Source organism: Cyphomyrmex costatus, unplaced genomic scaffold, assembly GCF_001594065.2.
Source record: "Cyphomyrmex costatus isolate MS0001 unplaced genomic scaffold, Ccosl1.0 scaffold23, whole genome shotgun sequence".
Lineage (NCBI taxonomy): Eukaryota > Metazoa > Arthropoda > Insecta > Hymenoptera > Formicidae > Cyphomyrmex > Cyphomyrmex costatus.
This window is the reverse complement of record NW_017276368.1, coordinates 828730-844495: the sequence shown is the minus strand read 5'-3', so window position 1 is coordinate 844495 and position 15766 is coordinate 828730. Positions and strand designations below refer to the sequence as shown.

Here is a 15766-nt window from a genome sequence, read left to right as displayed (position 1 = left end):
ATCGTTGATCAAAGTTTCTTCTTACGTGACATGCGTTGAAAGTTGTGTAGGTGAATAATAATATTATGCGTGGGATGCAACTAAATCTGTGGGTTAATATCGATTCTGCGAGAAAAACATCCAAATCAGCTACATAAAGTGTATAATACAATTGGCAAATTAATTTTTTAATTGTACCTAATATTTGTAGATTGAGTAAACGTTTTAAGAATTTGCTGAAAAAGTATACGTTTGGAAATTTATTTTTAATGATTTATATAAGTATTTTTTGGAGAATAGTAAAAATTATACGTTACATATAAAATATATTGAATAATATTTAATAAACACACAAATTTTTGGCAATTGAGTACGGCGGACTCACACGGGTCTGTTTTAACAGTCAAGGGTTACCTTTCCATGTCCCAATCGTTGCGGGAGCCAATTAACTCCCTGCGGGTATCCAGAAATTAAATGTTTCCTTTCACAAGAGATGTTTAATTCCGGAAACAAGAACAATTTATTTGTTGCACAACGGGACAATTTCTTTGGAAATGTCTATTCCGAGGACTTTTTTGTTTTATCGAATTGGTACATTGAAAGATCTCATTAGGGAGTCCCTCGCAGAGGACTAATACTCCGTTGATTAAAGTTTAAAAAAGCTTAATAAAATCTCAGATTTGCAAGTATTTTTCATCACACTGTACTTAAAAACATTTAATTCATTTGATGAAGACCAGTTTTCGCGCTTGATTTATTCTTAAATTACTAACATTAATACCTTTTTTGAATATGTATGGGAAACATATATCTGCTTTAAAGGATATTAGGAATAAAATAAATGAGAAGAGAGAGAGAGAGACGAATTAAAAAATATGCTTCAACATTATCTAAGTTACATATTTATACAGCGCGCGATCGTGGACGATGCTTTCTGGTACTTTTTTTAATCTCTTTTTGATTTATGTAGACATATTCTTAGAAAAATTCGCAACGAGATAAAGTTGACTAGCGGAAGATTCCCGCGGAGGAAGTCGGTTTTATTAATTTTCTCAAGGCCGAAATGATCGACGATAATTCTCGATAATAGGTCCAGCCACACCGGGTACGTCGTTATTCAGTCCGGCCGTGTCTTATGCCACTTTTTTTCCCCGATGCGGCGTCTTACCGTCGCTGTAATCGCACAGAGAAATAATTTAGTGCTACCATTCTGGACGCGCGCGCTGCCGGATGGACGCAATGATTAGTCGCGACGCGCACTGGTCGCACCAGTTCGCGAGCGTAGGGCCCATCGGTCCCTGGAGAGATGCACGCGCCTCGCCCTCGCGCGCAATCCGTTTCTCTCTTTCTCCTTTTCTCTGCCGTCTATCCGTTTCCCCTCTTTCCACTTATCCACGCTGTCTCTCTGCTCTCCTCCGGTCTGCCGCTGATTTCCTCGTATTGCATTCCGCGGCCAGTTTAATCGTTCATGTGCGGTTGGATGCGCGAAATGGAGTTGCGTGCTCGGCGATAAATGGGACACTTCGTTTCTCTCGATCGAGCATCTCCCCGCGGACGAGTTTATTCGTTCCCGAGTCCGCAATCTCGCCGAACCGGCCGATCGGATTCGCCAGGACGACGAAGTCCCGCGACTGGTTTGCGCACGCACGATATATATGTGTGTACACACGCGGAGAGTGCTATCGCAATGGAGATCTTGCAGGGCCGCGCGCGAGTTACCGTAGTACACAAAGTGTAGCGACTGAAATTATAACGGGCGTGGCAACATTACGACTTTCGGATGTATGATTTTACCTATGGCCGACGCTCCCCTAATCCAAACGGAAGAACGAGCGTCATGTTTCCGCTGCGTTATCATGCCGTGGTGGAACAAAATCGCTAACTTTATATACGTATATTGTTAAAAAATTGTCATTTTATAATTAAAATAGCAAAACTGTCGCTCGAACTAGTCTATTTTTCAACCATAAACTTGGGTTCAGTAAAGAGACTTAATTATATTAAATTAACTACATGTTTAAACTCTACTACTTTAACTTTAAATACAAATTACCAGAGCATTTTCAAATTTGTAAACAGGAAGCCATTAATTAAAAATGTATTATCACATTTTTTTTAACAAAATGAAAAAATTAAAAAAAAAATTACAGATTTTTCTATATTGTACTCTCTTAAAAGTAATATAAAAAGTTTAGCAACTCAGAACCTGGAAATTATTTCAATGAGATGTAGACATGTTTTTGAAAGATAATCAGGATAAAAACAAAATTTTCATTTAAACTATAAAATTATATTATTAAATATAAATATTGATCTTATTGAACAAACCTATATATGATATTTGTTTTTATACAGAAAATGTAAATTTTTAATTCCAATCACGTTTTGCAAAAAGACTATATAATTTAATATATCCTTAATGTGATTTTTAAATAAATATCAATCAAGAGTAGATTTAATTTCTTTAGACAGCGAAACGATGGACCAAATTAAAAGTTCCTCCCCCTTCACTAAAAATCTTGTTTTCAGTACTTTGACTTTTGAGTAATTTTTGCAAGAACTTATGTTATTTTATTGGTATTTCTGAATCATGTAAAACAGAAGACGAATGTTTAAGGGTTAATACGAACAATAAACTCGAAACGAATCGAGTTAGTATCAAAAAGAGTCGGTGGTTTATGATCTACGTAATTTAGCGGAAAATCAAAAAACACTTTCGAAAGTTCATCGATAGATATATTTTCTCGTACGAATTTCTTGATTAAGTTGGGATATTTTCTAGCAGTATCTCTTCGGGACGAGTTAATAAGAGACGCGCAATTTCGTGACGTTCCAATTTCGGAAGACGTACGTTGAAAAGAGCTGACAGTTTCGAACATTGAATTCCTTTTTAATCTCAAATAATGTACAAAAGTACTCGTGGTGCATTAAGTACTCATCACTATTAAGTCGCATTGTTCCGCAACTGTGCAACGGTGCATTCATATAATCCAAGCGTGCTATCCGAGTAGATACAGTTATGGCCCCGAGGAGTCCATAAGCGCATCCTCTGTCCCTCGGCGCGCCATTGATCACGGAGATGATCTTCTGGCGTCCATGGAAGTCATGCAATTCGAGGCGTTTCGCGAAAAAGTCACGTACGACCCGCGCAAAATGACGGTTCGACCCAGAGAATAGGTCATGCTCGATCGCGTCGTCGCACGACCGATGGTAATAGAAAACCATCGTCCGCAAATGGCACATTTCACTGAGTGAATCCTTGCCTGATGATTGTAAATGATAGCTACTTAAAATCTTTCTACTAACTTTACTTCTAATATTACTTTCTCAGACATTTAAATATCTTCAATATTAGTGGGATGTTGTAAACACTCGTGTGTATCCTTTTCTAAATTATAGAACAGAAATATGTAGCAAATGAAAACATCATGCAGGAAAATTACTATATACATATTAATCACGATGTGTAAGATATTTTTCTTGTGAAAAATCAAACGAGTTGTTTCGTCGCTAGCTGTGTCTTTAAATGCACAGAACGTATTACAGCATTTAGCTTGTTGAATGTTTCCACTCTTTATTTAATTCCAATTACATCGGAGAAAATCGCGTAGACACTTAATAATTAAAGGGCTGAGAGCAAAAATGTACCAAGTCCATAATTTGTAAGAGCCACTTTACATACGACTTTGTACTTAAAGCAGGCTTTACAAATTACAGACTCCGTCCGCTCTTGCTTTGAAGCCCTTAATTATGCTACAGTCTCTTTTCACCGAGATTTGTCCATCTTCCGAGAGGCCCAGCGACATGCGAGGAACGCACGCCGATTAGCTCGTCTTGATTTTTCCCACACTCGAGAAAGCGAGAGGGTAGGCCCACGTCAGCGGGACATTTAATATTCAGCTAAGTTCCCGACAGGAGGACGGGCCCGTATGCATGCACCGGGACTCCGTTCCATCCTTTCGTCGGATAATTCCAATTCCGCGGCGGACATTGACGAATCATCGATTCGCGCGGGCATCATTAACCAAGCGGCTACCTACGTGCGCCGTTCGTTGCCAGGCTCGAACGAGAAGTCAGGTTATTGGCCAAACGCCTTCGTCTCGCGTCATTTTTTAGTTGCTACGATTACGTTACGTTCCGCAGATCAAAATTTAAGTATGTTTTGGGACACGAACTTGTAATACTTACGATGATATACCTGTATTATTTAATCTTTAAGTAGATAGGCGGCTTATACAAATGGCTTAAAGATACGTAAGTTCATGGATTGCTTAGAATATGCTAAACAAATTTTAATTTTATAGTTATATTTTTACTAGTATATTATATTACTAAATTTACATTAGTTATATTAAAAAATAGAAGAATATGGAAATAACGAATTTTGGGCAATTGGACAATACTTTTTGTTTTCTTTTTCTAAAACAAAATTTTACTGTGATCTCACCTCATCTATCCACTTATAAAGATTCGAAAAAAACTAAAGATTTCAGTAAAACAATGATATAATTTTGATATAATTTCTTCTATATATAAGTTCTCTTATATGTTTATCAAATCTTAATTTATAAATCTGTTATGTCTTTTTTTATTTACAAGACTTGAAAGTTTTATCAAAGTTTTTAAATTTCTCTTATTGTTAGATGTAATATAAAAATTTTCAAAAAAAATTATTTTGGAGATGTTTAAATATATTCAGAATTTTGAATTTTTTAAAAAAAATTGTAAAATAAAATTCTGAAAAAAGAAGTAAACATGCGATATTTTTATTACTTAATAATTTTATCTTAGCTTGTTATATAACAAATTCAAAACCAGTTTTTCTGTAATTTGAACTGTAATAGAGATTGTTATAAATATCACTGCCCATTAGCGATTATGATGATGAGACTGAATCAACGTTTTCATTTCGTTGAAATAATGAAGATAACTAATATTAATTTCCTGAAGTTACTAGATAATTACAGATAAGAGAAAAATGAGGAATGTAAAGAAGACGATTACGTATTTAACAACTTTTATTCTAGAAATAACCGTGAAAAGTTTCCTGTTTACGCACATTTCCGCTATGCGGCGATCGTCGCGTTAGTGCAGTCTGCTCTATTTTTCGTAAAAAGACCCGCCACGACGGGACAGCGATTCTCTCGTGTTGCCGTCTTGTCGCCGAAAGAGATAACGCCATCGGAGCGTTACGATGATGGGTCGCGGACGCGTAATAAACTTTATTAATGATCGTTTCGCGCGCGACCGGGTGAGGACACGCACGCGGATAACGCGTATGAGACGGATGACGTCACCTGCTGCGGGACGTCCTACTCGTGCACAGACACCCGCGAGGCCGAGGTTACCGTGAGTACGTACACGCAATGCGAACACGCTCGCGAGTCGAAGGCACCGCGCGAAGCCGCGTGTGAGCGCGCGCGAGACAAGTGGAGAAGGGGGAATCGACGCAGAAGTGAATGAATGTAGCAAAGCGTGGGCGAGCAGTGGTTCTCCAGGGGTTCTCCATTTCCGGATGAATGACAAAGGTTCACCAGCGGCATGTATCCAAGGGATTTTCAATAGTCGTTCCAATCGATTGAAATAGGACTACATAATACAATAACAGAGTGTAAACGCACACTAAATTTGTTATATTTTTTAAATATGTACGTATTACCAAATAATAATATAATTGTTTTGCAATCTATCGGAATGCATTATTTGTGATTATGCTAAATTTTATCATTTTGAATCTAAAGCAATAATACGTTTACAAAATGTATATAAAAATAAATATGAATTTTGAAGAAAAAACATTTTTAAATCACGTTGATTTTAAAAGCTTCTAATATATTCCATCTATAATGCATTCGCATTAATCTATGAAATTGGTCTAATTTTTAGTAAGGTAATAATTGTTCAAATAAATTTTAATTTGCTGAAATCTTATTAGACTAGAAGAAAAATTGAAGAAACTAGAATTAATATAGAAATATGGGATTCGATATAAAAGTGTACTTAAAAATTAAGAACAAATGTAAGAATTTCGACACAAGAATGTTTGAAAAATATGACAGTGTAATATAATCGCGTCAAGTCTTGCATGTGAGCGGAGCTTAAGAAGGCGTGCAACATGCACGCGACCATCTCAACCAGCTCAGCGTCAACACTGCAGTACTTACCGGGTGGATAACATCCGGCTTCCATCGCATCGGTTAGACGACACGGTGCTTGATTCATTCATGAAAAACACGAGACTTTATCCCAATTAACACGAATCTCCACTCAATTCATGTGGCCCCGACGGTGGTCATTAATTTCCCGTGGTGCCACTCGTGACCGCTTCGTCGATACCAGCGGTTCGGACGCAGGTTCGAGAAGACAAAGAGTACATACGAACGTGGAGGAGGGTTGCGGAGAGGGTAGAAAATGCTTAGACCTCGCCGTACTCGGAACTCGGAGTCTTTCTCTTGATCTATGTACCTATCTCCTATCCGGCAAGCGCTAACTACATCCGAACGTTATAAGCCGTACGTTATAGCTCGCTAGTCTGACAGTATTTGTAGTTAACTACCTAGGACCTTAGGTGATAAGGACGGTGCCTTCTAAGATTATTTTTTCTCACGTTCATTAAAAATCATGAAAAAAAATTTTATATTTTATAAACATTTATTAAATATAAAAATATTGTAATATTTTTTATAAATATTAATACATTTTACTATCATTTTTTAATAGCATTTGAACATCAATAATCTTCTCATTCTATAAAATAGAACTAAAGCTATCTTTATATGTATGTTTTATCTTATATGGCATTCTGTTTTTTTCTGTAAGAGTTAAAATTTAATTTTTGAGATGAATGTTATAAGAATGTTTCCGAAGAAACAGGAATATACATACATATATAAAAGTAATAAGTAAATATTTTCATAACTTAAATTTTGAACTCTAATTGCTATTAACTTCTTTCTGTATTCTTTATCCGACTTTTTCCAAAATTCATCTCTATACGTTTAGATCCGTCTTTGTGTCTATACTCATTCATATGCTGTTATATGGAATGTTTCTCCTTGGCATTAATTTTTTTTTTCTCCATCGACATCATTGGTTACACCTTATCTCTCCTCTTCGCGAGCACGCACTCCTCTTCTATACACGTTGTACGCGTCACACGTACACGTTCTATCTTACGCGACATGTCACAGCCGTCGGCTTGTCGCATTTTCGACGAGACGTGGAATTCGGCCTTGACAGGTAGATAAGACGAGATGGCGAAAGAGAACCACGCCGCGTGCAGTCGTAGCTCTCTTTTCCGAGATGGGCCTCGCCCTTCCTCACGGCGGCGCCGGCGTCATCGCCACTGTGAATTTTCCCCCCTCAGCACTTTTTCTCGTGAATTGATACCGCCGTCGTCGCTACTGCTGCACAAACCGGTCCACTTTAGAGGCGCATAGTAGCGCCGATCGTGGATACTCCAGAACCAAGCTGATGCCGAGCAGAGGGACGTCTTTGGAGCCGCGTGAGAGAAAATCCTCCCTGCAATCCATGATGCTGCGATACTAATACGATTGCATAGTATGCATGCGGCCCGTATAGGAGCGCGTGCATGAGTCGGATGTTCGTTACATATGATACAAACATTTGCTTTTAATTGGCTGACGTTATAACGCATCGATCCAATTAGGAGAGCCGAGTAGAATAAATCGTTTAATCGGTGGCAGTGATTTACATTCTTCTTGTATATCGGAGAAGTCGCCTACGTGGTCGGGCTCAGGCTTGCGTAATTTTCCTTCCTGCTGTGGCAATTATCACGGATGTGTAGTCGGTAGCGATTGAAAGTAGAGTACGTCTAGTGGCTGATCACGATATGGCAAATTATATTGTTTCACGGTTAACATGTTTGTTTTATCTACCAACAGTCGGCATTAAATAAATTATTAAATTAGTTTCTACATTTTTAAGAACTACGTCCATAAAGCTTGATTAAAATGACAGGGAAAGTCGGAAGTTGATAACTGCGTATAGATTGTTCTTATCCTAAATCGGACAACGTAAACGACGAGTATATGGCTTCGAGAGTCGCCGTGAGAAAATCGTGATCATTCGCGATATGACTTTCAATTTTCTCAGGTGGATCTTCTCCATAGTGAAAGTTCGCAGAATCATCGGACGTATCCGTAGAAAGTACTTCCAACGGTATCTCGTTCATAGGCCGCCTACAATATTTGGAAATTAGTTGTAATAATAATTCTTCAATACTATTTACAGAAATCTAAAATAATACTGATCAATTCAATACACTAAAAGATAATGATTAATTATTTACTTTATGTGTTAAAATCACTGTTGTTTAGTACTTAATAAGTAATTAATCACCATTACATCTTCTAGCATTAAATTTCTGCAAGAGAAAAGATTCTTGTGTTATGTTTTTGAAGTGCAAAATAAACAAAAAAAAAAGTATATAAAAGTCATTATCAAGAAGATGTCGATTGCTATTAATTTCTATTATGCTAATATTTGACTAATTTTTTAAAATAAGTATTTATTTTTAATAACTATCTTTTCATATATATTTAGTGATAATACAGAGCATACATTTTTAATATTTAGTGTAATATATCTTTTCGTAAAAAATAATAGTTCATTATTTAAAAAAATTTTTTTTAATTACTAGAGGCTAGTAGACATGAGAATCTCTTTTTTTGTTTTTTTCAGAACGTTCAGAACGTACCGCCTTTTTATTTATGACAAAATTACACATTGCTCTATGCTATAATTCCGAGAATATTATCATTGTACAAACGAGTGATGACACCACACCCGCAATTTACCACTGACGCAACTCGGTAAACGCTATGCGATGTTTCAAAAGCGCTAATGCGCAACGCGGATTTGTGTGTGGTTTCTTTAACGATTATCGACTGCCGCGAACAAAAGTTCAAGGCGTCCTACGCTTAAATCGTCGACGAACTTCTTCCACGGCAGACCCGGAAGACGGCCGAACACGAGCTTTACGTGTAACCGTTTATCTACGTCGCGAGACTGGTCGTCAGTCGGCTCGATATTTGAGGCGAATAGAATATGAAGAAGCCGCCGGGATAATGCAAGTTGAGTACAGTGCCCCTGATGAGTCGTTCTTCCTTTTAACGATAGATACAACATGAGTACGAGAAGTAACGTTTGGGAAAACGTGCACTCAATCATACTTGAATGAGCGATAATTAAAGTTAGTTCGCATTTGCTTATGGAACTATTCTGTCTTCGCGCGATTGTTTAGATTGCCGACGGAACCGATTCTGCAATGAGCAGACAAATTTCTTGCAATTTTTTAGCAACGATTTTTGTGGCTACGTAAAATTGTTCCGTTGAAGTTGATCAGCGCTATACGTTTAACTAAATCAAATTTTAGTTAATTAAATTTAAATTTTTTTTCTGTTTTTATGTACCGACAATAATTATGCGACCGTATTATATTTAACAATAAGAGAAATAGAACAAATTATCAGCGAAAGTTAGTTAAACATTATCTGAAAAGATTCACACCTATGCTTCCGACGAAATAATTAACAGATTTCTTGATGCTATTACCATCTCGCGGCAGACACACGTTGCAGTTTAATCGCATTTTAGAAAAGGAGCAGAAATATATGAGCTCGATCGCTTGCTCATGCGTTTTCATCATCACCAATGTAACATGGAGGAAACGCCTAATGGTCCGCGAAGTTCACTATCGATTACGCGACCGCATATCACCAGTCGGAAAAACAAGACGAGAACCGGAGAAACACATTATATTATGGAGAATGAGTGCACGAGCATGCATGTCGATATTGACGTTCTCTGTCCGAATTAATCATCGGCATAGTCCAATCGCCGAACGCTAATACGGTAAATTAACCAAACTGCGCGGAATGATAATTATCTGTATTTGGTCTCGGATCTTCAAGGAAAAGTGGTATAGCAATAGCGTAAAATCCAAATACGCAAAAGCTGTATCCTTCCTTTTACTCTTAAAAGTTTAGTAATTATATTTTAAAGCCTAGTTTCACAACTCACGGTTAACCATGACGTGCACAGTTCGGAAAAGAGACGTTATTAACGATGCAAGTAAGCCAACGGCACTCGATACTGTCAAATGTTATTGATTAGTCTTCATTCGTCTCTTCTAAGAATTTCAAATGTCACTTTCTTTTGTAACGTCGGAATTTGAATATATATATCGAACGTCATTTCCGCATGCACGCATGATAACAATCTCTTATCAGCGACATGTGTCTGGAAGAATATGAAACATATCCATGTTTTGTAAAATAATTATTTTTGTTATAAAAGAACATAATTGACAATGGGCTAGACAAATGGCAAAACAGGTGTGTACAATTATTCATTGTCAATCCTTAACGAATAGATCGTTATTCACTGGCGCAGTATAAATGTTGCTACGACATGACACGATGTAAACATTTACAGTACAAGCAGTATCAGCGCAAGATTGCAAAATGAAACTATCAGTGATATTCTTGGTCTTGATGATAGTAGTGTGTGCCATGTTTCAGGGATCGGTAAGTCTTAATTTTTAAACACGATCTTTTTTAACGATAAATTTTTGAAAAATAACGAAATTTTACTCTGTGTGAAGGAAGCCTGGCCTCGTCGTAGAAACTGTAGACGCCCTACCACCACCACCACCGCCACCACCACCACCACCACCACCACCACAACAGCAGGCGCAAAATAATACAATTTTATAATGAACAGATAAATAGATCCTCAAACCTATCTAGTCATGAAATAGAAAAGTTTTGTCTCATATATATAGTTGTTGTCTAGTTCTTTAGTCAATTGCTAATCGGTAATGTAACACTCACTTCTTCTAATAGCTATAAAAAAATTAGCTATAGCTAGGAATAAAAAATTGACTAGTAATAGTCTTTTCTGGACCAGATACAGCGACTAAATAGCAAATAAAAAATTAAATAAAACAAAACATTTTTTTTTTTCTCTCTCTCTCTCTCTCTCTCTCTCTCTCTCTCTCTCTCTCTCTCTCTCTCTCTCTCTCTTTCTCTAATCCCTAGTTTTTAAAATTCAAGATTCTGTATCAGGGATATCTAATCTCCAAATAGTTTTTATTAATTATAATTTTTATATATTTATTACTTTTTTTATTATTCTTCTTAAGAGATAAATAGATATTTTCTATATTTAAAAATCTTGTGTATACTAATCAATATATAAAACCTATGTATTCATACAATATACATTGGTATACAGGCAAATAGAATCAATGTTGTTTATAATTGTGTGTACTATTTAATCACACAGTACACAATTTAAATTGTATCTAGAAAATACTTTTATATACTTGTAGAGAGTAGAATTTGAATCTGAAACTATTGACTTTTGAACTCATCTCACGTATTGCGGAGCGCTATATTATTAATACGTGTCTATATATGTTACTCAGCACAGTTATATAATATTATATAATTTTCTAAAAATTTCACAGTTATATAATATCGTATTTCCTAAAAATATTATTTAGTTACACAAAGGAAATAAGCATAATTTAATTTATAAATTATATTTTTTTATACTTTTATTGTTTAATTAAAGTTGTAACAAAAAGCTACATTTATTTGTATCATTTAAATAATTACAAACTGTAAAATTTCTCTCATTCTTTCATTTAATAAACTTTAAATAATATATTTGTTATGTAGGTTGCTTTGAACATTTCTGCAAGGCATTAGGCGTCGTGTCACATTAAAAATATTAATATGCTAACTTTTATTCTTCTAATGACACTTTTGCCTTCGACGCATCAACAAATATTCATTCGTCAGCCGTGAGACATATTCAAAGTTGACACTTTCGAAAGAAAATGAATTTATTACGAAAACATTTCCACGCAACAATTTTCTATGATTTTAAGAAGTCGTTAACTCCGCTACAATGTGTCGAAAGTCTTCGTTCGGTATTTTACGATGAAACACCCTTTCAAAGGACTAATGACTATGCATGGTACGTGAACTTCAACAACATATTTACCGAAACAAACTGAATGCGCTGTTTTCATGTGATTTTTCTTTTTAATTATCTTTAAAACAACAATCGACAATTAACTCGCAAGTCGATTAACTCGTTGCATTCCAAAATTCAACTTTGTCAACCCGAGTATCATTTTATCCTTGTTGTTCACCGAATGTTGATTTCATTTAGTAGCATTTTTAAAAAAAGTAAAATAGAACATTATGCGTACCTACAATTATTCTATTGTACGAGATATTTAGGCTAAAGTTAAGAACGTATCTTTTGTTTCTTCGAAAACATTGACGTTTCACAGAACGTGAGAATTACTCTGCGTTAAGAGGATATTAATTATTTTCCACGATGGGGACAAATAAGACAAATAAATTGCACGTTTCTCCGCGATATGTTGCAGATAAAATGATTGTTATAAATACGCGTTTCAAGAGAACTAGTTTTTTAGTCTACTATCTTTTGCATAATTTGCTTTTTGCGTAATTTCTATGTCAAAATGAATAGAATTCAATGTGTGTCGCACAATCAATAGAAATACACTGCATTCTCATACTCACCTAATAAAGCTTTTCCGCGGTTGTTTAAAGACCGAGTCACCATCAGTCGATTCGATTTACATGCAAATAGCATTCATTTTAACGGCAGTATCTCATTGTCAATCGCTAGCAATAGAAGTATCTGACGCAAACTGTGATATAACATTAAACTAGTTACACTGTAGCGTTGAGAAAATGCGTGCTGCTTTTATAAATTACAGTTTAATGTTGCGTGCATTTATGTATCAAAATTATGTATTCAATCTCCTACATAATATTAATTAAGATATAATTATTCATGATATTTTAAAACTGATATATTAGAATATTTAAAATTATATTTACGATAAAGAATACAAATGAGAAAACAGATATTATGTAAGTAAATGCATTATTTCATTTCTTAATATCTAAAATAATTAATAAATTAATAAAAAAAATCTAATAAATATTTTATTATGAAATTTTGTTCGAAGAAAGCTACATTATTGCTTCAAAAGTAAATAATCTCCTTGACTAAAAGCGGATCATAATTAAATCATAACATGAGTTTTCATAATGCAGTTAAACAAAATTCTTCTTCAAAAAATCATACAGACATTTTTTATGTAACGTGTTTTCCATTTGAAACCTTTAACAAGTGTTTAAAAATTAAAATTATCGTTAAAAGCTAAAATTATCGTTTTCCTCTGTACGACGCAATTTGCAGAAGCTGTGTGTGTCACTTCGTTCACACATTGAGGTTACCTACGCCCGCGCTATTCGTTTCACGTATTGAAACCGCCCGCGCCGGCGCGTCATACGTTCTATACACATCGAAGCTATCCATGCTGCAACTTCCACGCATCGAAGTCATTGAGGCGATTGCATCGTGAAAAATATAATTGAAAGTATAAGGCCGGGTTCACACCTTGATGAAAAAGCGGAAAGCGGAAAAGCAGTAACCAATCAGAACTCGTGCTGGTTAGTCGACTTTTTGTTAGTTTAGTACTACTTACTATCAACGCGAGTTCTGATTGGCTATTGCTTTTTCGCTTTCCGCTTTTCCGTCAAAGTGTGAACCCGGCCTAAAGGTCATAACACACAAAACTTAAGCAGTAAGACGTAAACGGTAAAGAAATCATGTTGGGTTGGCTGCTGTTTACGTAATGGCCTTACGTCTGAAAGATAATTGGCTAATTCGCTTACTGCTTATATTTTTTGTGTGCCATGGCCCTAATTCGTTGATTATAATATATGTACGTCCCTCACAGTCATGCATGACGATTATCGCGTTGCTACGTATGGTCCGTATAGTTTTAATTATTACGTTTTTATTTTTTTTTTGTTACACTGTAATTCGTTTGAATACGTTTGTCAAACGTCATTTCCGCATACATGCATGATAACAATCTTTTATCAACAACAGATGCCTGAAAGAATGTGGAACCTATATTCTGTAAAATAATTATTTTTGTTACAAAAGAATATAATTGATAATGGGTTACACAAATGGCAAAACAGACGTATACCATTTTTCATTGTCAGTTCTAACAAATAGATCGTTATTCATCGGTGCAGTATAAATATTGTTACGAAGTGGCGATTTAAACATTTACAGTGCAAGCAGTACCAGTGCAAGATTGCAAAATGAAACTATCAGTGATATTCTTGGTCTTGATGATAGTAGTGTGTGCCATGTTTCAGGGATCCGTAAGTTTTAATTTTTTTTCATCACACGTGCACGTAATGTGCACTATACCGCAACGCTTTTGCGTGCGGGAAATAGCCAATAACTCAAGCCGTTGAGTTATTTCTCTAACCCCACTCTTCTGCGCAAAAGCGTTGCAGTATAGGGCACATTACGACGAGCACTTATAATGAAAAGTTCGCGCCCGTCACGCAATAAACAACTAATCCTTACTCGTTACACAATGTATTAAAGCATAATCGTTCATCGAAAAATTGTTAAAGAATAACGAAGTTCTATTATATGCGAAGGAATCCGCCCCTTGTAGAAGACCACGCAGAACAACAACAACTACTACTACTACTACTACTACTAATACGCCCGTGTCGTCAGGAGGAAATTCCAATATTAGAGGATAAATTGAACCTTATCTATTCAGGAAATAGGAAAGTTGTGTCTCATAGCTGTTGTTTAGTTTAGCTAGTTGTTTAACTATTTTAGCTAGTTGTTAATCAGTAATGTAACGCTTACATCTCCTAGTAGCTATACAAAAAAAATTAGCAAAAGCTAGGGATAAAAAAGGAACTAGTAATAGTCTATCCAGACACAACGACTAAATATGAAATAAAAAATGAAATAAGACATTTATCTTTCTTATTGACATTTTCCTTCTCTATCAAATTCCTAAACAGTTTTTCAAATCACGCTTCTGTATCAAGAATATGTATGTATAATCTTTAGATAGGTTTTAGTAATCAGACTTTTTGTATACTTATTATATTATCTTTTTTCATTTCTCTTAAGATATTCTTAAGAATATTCTTCCTAAGAAATGAACGAATTAATATTTTTCATTCCTAAACATCTTATGCACTAGTTAATCATAATGCGTAATTTAAATTGTATTTAGAACATTTTTTTATATATTTGATAGGATTTGAATCTGAAATTCTTTTAAGTTGATCATTTCATATGTATATTGCGGAGTGCCACGCAGCGCATCGAAGTATTCGAAGTGTTCGCGCCGACGCGTCGCGCCGCCGTTCGTACCACGCATTGATGTCGCCCGCGCCGTTCGTTTTACACGCGTCGAAGTTGCAACTTCGTTCCACGCATCAAAGTTATCGCGGCGATTGCATTGCGATAAGCAGAGGCGAAAGTATAATTCGCCGATTATGACATTTATTCCTCACAATCGCGACGATTGTCGCGTTGCTGCATACGCGCATATGGTCACGCAGTTAGCGACGTAATGGAACGTCGAATGGTTTAGAATAAGCAGGCTAATTGTGTGCGGGTTTCATTTAGCGTGTCGACGCTCTCACCGTCGATGCGTAAAAATCACGTTACGCCTGTCGGTCACCAAAAGGGAAAGGTTGTTAAAGTGTGCCAGCATCGAGATTAGCTCTTATCGTGGAGTACGTAATTAACAACCTGCTTAATGTATGCACCTCGAAATTACCTTCATATTATCGACAGCTCGAGTCACGCAAGTGTCTTACTATACAGATATATTTGTATACAGTAAATTTGTATACTGAAACTAATATGA

At 35.8% G+C, this 15766-nt stretch overlaps 1 long non-coding RNA gene across 1 annotated transcript; it reads right to left on the bottom strand.

The window, feature by feature from the left end:
* Positions 1 to 7044: 7044 nt before the first annotated feature.
* On the bottom strand, positions 7045 to 8172 carry LOC108774060 (uncharacterized). The gene is made up of 2 exons (XR_001940709.1): positions 7604 to 8172; positions 7045 to 7500 (listed from the first exon to the last, which is right to left on the bottom strand). It is a non-coding gene; the product is annotated as an uncharacterized LOC108774060 (long non-coding RNA).
* Between the last annotated feature and the right edge of the window lie 7594 nt (positions 8173 to 15766).